The sequence below is a fragment of the Salvelinus sp. IW2-2015 genome, linkage group LG18 (assembly GCF_002910315.2).
Source record: "Salvelinus sp. IW2-2015 linkage group LG18, ASM291031v2, whole genome shotgun sequence".
Lineage (NCBI taxonomy): Eukaryota > Metazoa > Chordata > Actinopteri > Salmoniformes > Salmonidae > Salvelinus > Salvelinus sp. IW2-2015.
In genome coordinates, this window is record NC_036858.1 from 70,834,072 (window position 1) to 70,843,214 (window position 9,143).

Sequence of the window (9,143 nt, forward strand, 5' to 3'; positions counted from 1 at the left end):
CTAGATCACCTTTACTCCACACACAGAGACACATACAAAACTCTAGATCACCTTTACTCCACACACACGAGAACACATACAAAACTCTAGATCACATTTACTCCACACACAGAAACACATACAAAACTCTAGATCACCTTTACTCCACACACAGAGACACATACAAAACTCTAGATCACCTTTACTCCACACACAGAGACACATATAAAACTCTAGATCACCTTTACTCCACACACAGAGACTCATACAAAACTCTAGATCACCTTACTCCACACACAGAAACACATATAAAACTCTAGATCACCTTTACTCCACACACAGAACACATAAAAACTCTAGATCACCTTTACTCCACACACAGAGAACACATATAAAACTCTAGATCACCTTTACTCCACAAACAGAGACTCATCAAAAACTCTAGATCATCCTTTACTCCACACACAGAACACATATAAACTCTAGATCACCTTTACTCCACACACAGAGACACATACAAAACTCTAGATCACCTTTACTCCACACACAGAGACACATAATAAAACTCTAGATCACCTTTACTCCACACACAGAGACTCATACAAAACTCTAGATCACCTTTACTCCACACACAGAAACACATATAAAACTCTAGATCACCTTTCCTCCACACACAGAACACATATAAAACTCTAAGATCACCTTTACTCCACACACAGAAACACAATATAAACACTCTAGATTCACCTTTACTCCACACACAGAGACACATAATAAACTCTAGATCACCTTTACTCCACACACAGAGACTCATACAAAACTCTAGATCACCTTTACTCCACACACAGAGACTCATACAAAACTCTAGATCACCTTTACTCCACACACAGAAACACATATAAAACTCTAGATCACCTTTACTCCACACACAGAGACACATACAAAACTCTAGATCACCTTTACTCCACACACAGAGACACATACAAAACTCTAGATCACATTTACTCCACACACAGAAACACATTACAAAATCTCTAGATCACCTTTTACTCCACACACAGAGACCACATTACAAACTCTAGATCACCTTTACTCCACACACAGAGACACATATAAACTCTAGATCACTTTACTCCACACACAGAGACTCATACAAAACTCTAGATCACCTTTACTCCACACACAGAAACACATATAAAACTCTAGATCACCTTTACTCCCACACACAGAAACACATATAAAACTCTAGATCACCTTTACTCCACACACAGAGACACATATAAAACTCTAGATCACCTTTACTCCCACACACAGAGACACATACAAAAACTCTAGATCACCTTTACTCCACAACACGAGAAACACATAAAAACTCTAGATCACCTTTACTCCACACACAAGAGACACATACAAAACTCTAGATCACCTTTACTCCACAACACAGAGACACATATAAAACTCTAGATCACCTTTACTCCACACACAGAGCTCATCACAAACTCTAGATCACCTTTACTCCACAACACAAGAACACATATAAAACTCTAGATCACCTTTACTCCACACACAGAAACACAATATAAAACTCTAGATCACCTTTATCCACACACAGAGACACATATAAAACTCTAGATCACCTTTACTCCACACACAGAACACATATAAAACTCTAGATCACCTTTTACTCCCACACACACAGAGACTCATACAAAACTCTAGATCACCTTTACTCCACACACAGAGACTCATACAAAACTCTAGATCACCTTTACTCCACACACAGAAACACATATAAAACTCTAGATCACCTTTACTCCACACACAGAGACACATACAAAACTCTAGATCACCTTTACTCCACACACAGAGACACATACAAAACTCTCCCTCACCCTCCATTTGGAAAATCTGACCATAACTCTATCCTCCTAATTCCTGCTGACAAACAAAAACTCAAACAAGAAGTACCAGTGACGCACTCAATACGGAAGYGGTCCGATGAAGCGGATGCTAAGCTACAGGACTGTTWCGCTAGAACAGACTAGAATATGTTCTGGGACTCGGCCAATGACATTGAGGAGTTTACCACATCAATCACCGGCTTCATTAATAAGTGCATCGATGACGTCATCCCCACAGTGACCGTATGTACATACCTCAACCAGAAGTCATGGATTACAGGCAACATCCGCACTGAGCTAAAAGCTAGAGCTACCGCTTTCAAGGAGTGGGACAATAACCCGGATGCTTATAAGAAATCCTGCTGTGCCCTCCGATGAGCCATCAAAAAGGCAAAGCGTCAATAAAGTACTAAGATTGAATCCTACAACACTGAATCCTACTAATGTGGCAGGGTTTGCAAACTATCACGGATCACAAAGGAAAGCCCAGCCGTGAGCTGCCCAGTGACGTGGGCCTACCAGACGAGCTAAATGCCTTCTATGCTCGCTTCGAGGCAAGCAACACTGGACTATGCTTGTGAGCATCAACTGTTCCGGACGACTGTGTGGTCTCGCTCTCCGTAACCGATGTGAGTAAGACCTTTAAACAGGTTAACATTCACAAGGCTGGAGGCCCAGACGGATTACCAGGATGAGTATTCAGAGCATGCGCTGACCAGCTGGCAAGTGTCTTCATTGACATTATAATCCTCTCCCTGACTCAGTCTGTAATACCTACAGTACATGTTTTAAGCACGCCAAKGTAACATGACTATCACCCCAAAGCACTCACATCTGTAGCCATGATATGCTTTGAAAGGCTGGTCATGGCTCAGATCAACACCATCATCCCAGACACCCTGGACCCACTCCAATTTGCATACCGCCCCAACAGATGCACCGATGACACAATCTCTATTGCACTCCACTCTGCCCTTTCACACCTGGACAAAAAGAACACCTACTTGAGAATGCTGTTCATTGACTACAGCTCAGCATTCATCAATTTAGGGCCCTCCAAGCTCATCACTAAGCTCATGACCCTGGGACTAAACACCACCCTCTGCAACTGGATCCTGGACTTTCTGATGGGCTGCCCCCAGGTGGTAAAGGTAGGCAACAACACATCCGCCACGCTGACCCTAAACACGGGGGCCCCTCAGGGTTGCGTACTTAGTCCCCTCCTGAACTCCCTGTTAACCTACGACTGCGTGGCCAAGCACGACTCCAACACCATCATTACGATAGCTAATTACACAACAGTGGTAGGCCTGATCACCGATGATGATGAGACAGCCTATAGGGAGGAGGTCAGAGACCTGGCAGTGTGGTGCCAGGACAACAACCTCTCCCTCAATATCAGCAAGACAAAGGAGMTGATYGTGGACGACAGGAAACAGAGGGCCGAGCACGCCCCCATTCACATCGATGAGGGGCTGAAGTGGAGCGGGTTGAGAGCTTCAAGGATCTATCATCACTAAGGATCTATCATGGTCCAAACACACCAACACAGTCATGAAGAGGGCATCACAATGCCTCTTCCCGCTCAGGAAGTTGAAAAGATTTGGCATGGGCCCTCWGATCCTCAAAAAGTTCTACAGATCAACATTGAGAGCATCTTGAYTGGCTGGATCACCGCTTGGTATGGCAACTGCTTGGCAGACGACCACGAGGCGCTACAGAGGGTAATACGTTCGGCCCCGTACATCACTGGGGCCGAGCTCCCTGCCATCCATCACCTATATACCAGGCGGTGTCAGAGGAAGGCCCAAAAAAGACTCCAGCCCACCAAGTAATTTACTGTTCTTTCTGCTACCGCATGGCAAGCAGTACCGATGCATAAAGTCTGGAACCAACAGGACCCTAACAGCTTCTAGCCCCAAGCCATRAGACTGCTAAATAGTTAGTTAAATAGTTAACTAAATAGCTAACGGGACTATCTGCGTTGACCCTTTTTGCATAATTTTCTACCTCAATGTCTACCTCAATGACCTCGTACCCCTGCACATCTACTCAGTACTGGTACCCCTTGTATATAGGCAAGTTATTACCTCGTACCCCTACACATCTACTCAGTACTGGTACCCCTTGTATATAGCCAAGTTATCATTGACTCAGTACTGACCACGTGTATATAGCCAAGTTATCATTGACTCAGTACCGGTACCCCTTGTATATAGCCAACTTATCATTGACTCAGTACTGATACCACGTGTGTATAGCCAAGTTCTCATCGACACAGTACTGGTGCCCCTTGTATATAGCCAAGTTATTACCTCATACCCCTGCACATCGACTAGGTATTGGTACCCCTTGTATATAGCCAAGTTATYGTTACTCATTATGTATCTATTATTACTTTATTATTACTGGTTTTACTTTTCTATGAATTTTCTTTCTCTCTGCATTGTTGGGAAGGGCCCCGTAAGTAAGCATTTCACTGTTAGTCCATACCTGTGATTTACGAAGCATGTGACGAATAACATTTAATTGAATTTGTTTCTCAATGTTGTGGGGTCTTGAAGCAGGTTCATTTTTATTGAGATGAGTCTTGTCCTAGAGGCAAAACTGAGAAATTTCCACAAGATGGGCCAGCTGAAAAGTCAAAATTGGTTAGGTTTAACATCAGATGTTATGACTTTGTGGCTGTGCTAGCTATTGACCACTCTGCAGAGCTGCCTCCAGAACAAGATTCATGATGAAAAACACTGAGCTGAATGGCATTCCACGGACAGGGAGAATTGCCCCAGTCTGGTCCTCTATTTGATCTGTACTAGGATCCAGAGGCCTTGAAACGTGAGTCTTTTCAGCTTCAGGGTGAGAGAAGATACAGTGCATTCAGAAAGTTTTCAGACCACTTGACTTTTTCTTCATTTTGTTACATTACAGCCTTATTCTAAAATGGATTAAATAAAAAAAGAATCCTCATTAATTTACACACAATACCCCATACTGACAAAGTGAAAGCAGGTTTTTAGAAATGTTTGAAAATGTATTAAAACTAAAAAACAGAAATACCTTATTTACAAAAGTATTCAGACCCTCAAATATGAGACTCGAAATTGAGCTCGGGTTCATCCTGTTTCCATTGATCATTCTTGAGATGTTTCTACAACTTGATTGGAGTCCACCTGTGGTAAATTCAATTGATTGAACATGATTTGGAAAGGCACACACCTGTCTATATAAAATCCCAGACTTCACAGTGCATGTCAGAGGTAAAACCAAGCCATGAGGTTGAAGGAATTGTATGTAGAGCTCCGGGACATGATTTGGCCGACGCAAAGATCTGGGGAAGGGTACCAAAAATATCTGCAGCATTAAAGGTCCCCAAGAACACAGTGGCCTCCATCGTTCTTAAATGGAAGAAGTCTGGAACCACCAAGATTCTTCCCAGAGCTGGCCGCACGGCCAATCTGAGCAATCGGGGGAGAAGGGCCTTGGTCAGGGACGTGACCAAGAACCTGATGGTCACTCTGAGAGACCTCTAGAGTTCCTACGTGGGGATGGGAGAACCTTCCAGAAGGACAACCATCTTTGCAGCACTTCAACAATCAGGCCTTTATGGTAAAGTGGCCAGGCGAAAGCCACACCTCAGTAAAAGAACACGAAGGCAACCTGCCTAAATGACTACCGACACATAGCACTCACGTCCATAGCCATGAAGTGCTTTGAAAGGCGGGTAATGGCTCACATCAACACCATTATCCCAGAAACCCTAGACACACACCCCAATTTGCGTAACGCCCMAACAGATCCACAGATGATGCAATCTCTATTGCAGTCCACACTGCCCTTTCCCACCTGGACAAAAGGAACACCTACGTGAGAATGCTATTATTTGACTACAGCTCAGCATTCAACACCATAGTACCCTCAAAGCTCATCACTAAGCTAAGGAACCTGGGACCAAACTCCTCCCTCTGCAACTGGATCCTGGACTTCCTGACGGGCCGCCCCCAGGTGGTGAGGGTAGGTAGCAACACATCCGCCACGCTGATCCTCAACACTGGAGCCTTTCAGGGGTGCATGCTCAGTCCCCTCCTGTACTCCCTGTTCACCCAAGACTGTGTGGCCAGGCACAACTCCAACACCATCATTACGTTTTCAGACGTGAGTGGTAGGCCTGATCACCGACAACGATGAGACAGCCTATAGGGAGGAGGTCAGAGACCTTGCCGGGTGGTTCCAGATGAACAATCTATTCCTCAATGTAACCAAGACTAAGGAGATGATTGTGGACTTCAGAAAAAGGAGGACCGAGCACGCCCCCATTTTCATTGACGGGGCTGTAGTGGAGCAGGTTGAGAGCTTCAAGATCCTTGGTGTCCACATCACCAACAAACTAGAATGGTCCAAACACACCAAGACAGTCGTGAAGAGGGAACAACAAAGCCTATTCCCCCTCAGGAAACTAAAAAGATTTGGCATGGGTCCTGAGATCCTCAAAAGGTTCTACAGCTACAACATCGAGAGCATCCTGACTGGTTCCATCACTGCCTGGTACGGCAATTGCTCAGCCTCTGACCGCAAGGCACTACAGAAGATAGTGCGTACGGCCCAGTACATCACTGGGGCCAAGCTGCCTGCCATCCAGGACCTCTACACCAGGCGTTGTCAGAAMATTGTCAAAGACCCCAGCCACCCCAGCCACCTCAGTCATAGACTGTTCTCTCTACTGCCACATGGCAAGTGGTACCGGAGTGCCAAGTCTAGGACAAAAAGGCTTCTCAATAGTTTTTACMCCCAAGCCATAGAGTCCTGAACAGGTAATCAAATGGCTACCCAGACTATTTGCCCCGCCAACCCCTCTTTTACACTGCTGCTACTCTCTGTTTATCATATATGCATAGTCACTTTAACCATATCTACATGTACATACTGCCTCAATCAGCCCGACTAACCGGTGGATATACTAGCCTTGCTACTGTTATAGCCTCGCTACTGTATATAGCCTCGCTACTGTTATTCTTCACTGTCTTTTTACTGTTGTACTTATTTCTTCACCTAATACCTTTTTATTTAATAAAAAAATGTAACTTTGAAATTGCACTATTGGTTAGTAAGTAAGCATTTCACTATAAGGTCTACACCTGTTGTATTCGGCGCACGTGAGAAATAAACTTTGATTTGATTTGAGGAGTGGCTTCAGGACAAGTCTCTGAATGTCTTGAGTGGCCCAGCGAGAGCCCATACTTGAATGCGATCGAATATCTCTGGAGAGACCTAAAAATAGCTATGCAGCGACGCTCCCCATCCAACCTGACAGAGCTTGAGAGGATCTGCAGAGAAGAATGGGAGAAACTCCCCAAATACAGGTGTGCCAAGCTTGTAGCGTCATACCCAAGAAGACTCGAGTCTGTAGTCGCTGCCAAATGTGCTTCAACGTACTGAGTAAAGGGTCTGAATACTTATGGAAATGTGATATTTCCCTAACACTTCTCTCTTCTGGCTCCTTAGTCTGGGACCCAGGCCCTAACACTTCTCTCTTCCGGCTCCTTAGTCTGGAACCCAGGCCCTAACACTTCTCTCTTCCGGGTCTTTCATTCTAACCCCAGTTGTAACTAACCTGATTCAGTTTATCAACAGCTAATTATTAGAATAAAGTGCGCTAGATTAGGGTTGGAGGGAACCTACAGGACGATAGTTCCAGGAACAGGGTTGGCGTTAAAACCTACAGGACGGTAGCTCTCCAGGAACAGGGTTGGAGATAAAACCTACAGGACGGTAGCTCTCCAGGAACAGGGTTGGAGTGAACCTACAGGATGGTAGCTCTCCAGGAACAGGGGTTGGAGTGAACCTACAGGATGGTAGCTCTCCAGAAACAGGGTTGGAGTGAACCTACAGGATGGTAGCTCTCCAGAAACATGACTGGAGTGAACCTACAGGCGGTAGCTCTCCAGGAACAGGGTTGGAGTGAACCTACAGGATGGTATCTCTCCAGGAACAGGACTGGATTGAACGTACAGGATGGAAGACAGAAACAAATACAACAGGCAAAGGAGGAGTCTTTGTCTCTGCGTCCCGCCAGGAGTCTGTCAGAGATGTCTCCCCACCCACCTCCCTACCCCCTGCTCCCCCGCCCCCTCCCCGGTTTGGGCGGCTGTGATCAGGGAGGGCAGATGGCTCATTATCATAAATAGGACAGTTAGAGACAGAAAAAGAGTATGAGGGAGGGGCCACCACCACCACCACACCAACCAAGGGGAACATGATGCCTGCCTTGTCACCCAAAAACCCAGGAAATGGGACGCCGTTGCTAGGCATGGTAGAAAACAACTGCCTGCATGACTACCCTTCCCCCCATTTGACCTCATCCCTGCTCATCCAGTGTGTGTGTGTGTGTGTTGTGGGGGGGGGGGGGGGTGCACCTGCTCCAATGACAGTGTGGCTGTCTTGATCTCTGTTGGTCAAGGACAGATGGCTGATGGGCCCTACCGACGCCACAGCTGGAGCCAGGCTGAGGGCTGAGCGAGCACAGTGGGATCCCTGGTGTGTGTGTGTGTGGTGTGTGTGTGTGTGTGTGTGTGTGTGGTGTGTGTGTGTGTGTGTGTGTGTGTGTTGTGTGTGTGTGTGTGGTGTGTGTGTGTGTGTGTGTGTGTGTGTGTGTGTGTGTGTGTGTGTGGCGCGGAGCACAGTGGTACCTGTTAGAGGAGGAGCTCACACCTTATCCCTTCTAGGCCCTTAAGAGCAAGAGCCGGAAGAGAGAAGTGTTAGGGCCTGGGTTCCAGACTAAGGAGCCGGAAGAGAGAAGTGTTAGGGCCTGGGTCCAGATACGGAGCCGGAAGAGAGAAAGTGTTAGGGCCTGGGTTCCAGACTAAGGAGCCGGAAGAGAGAAGTGTTAGGGCCTGGGTCCAAGACTAAGGAGCCTGAAGAGAGAAGTGTTAGGGCCTGGGTTCCAGACTAAGGAGCCGGAAGAGAGAAGTGTTAGGCGCCTGGGTCCAGACTAAGGAGCCGGAAGAGAGAAGTGTTAGGGCCTGGGTCCCAGACTACGGAGCCGGAAGAGAGAAGTGTTAGGGCCTGGGTCCCAGACTACGGAGCCGGAAGAGAGAAGTGTTAGGGCCTGGGTTCCAGACTAAGGAGCCGGAAGAGAGAAGTGTTAAAGCCTGGGTCCCAGACTAAGGAGCCGGAAGAGAGAAGTGTTAGGGCCTGGGTTCCAGACTAAGAGAGCCGGAAGAGAGAAGTGTTAGGGCCTGGGTCCCAGACTAAGGAGCCTCGCAGAGA

The 9,143-nt window shown here is 46.5% G+C and overlaps 1 protein-coding gene and 1 pseudogene across 1 annotated transcript in view; one reads left to right on the forward strand and one right to left on the reverse strand.

Moving 5' to 3' along the window:
- Positions 1–9,143, reverse strand: part of LOC111977789 (forkhead box protein N2) — a 135,602-nt gene that overhangs the window by 85,089 nt on the left and 41,370 nt on the right. The gene's annotated exons all lie outside the window — the stretch shown is intronic.
- The window catches only part of LOC111978140 (protein phosphatase 1 regulatory subunit 21-like), a 53,835-nt pseudogene continuing 48,143 nt past the window's right edge, over positions 3,452–9,143 (forward strand).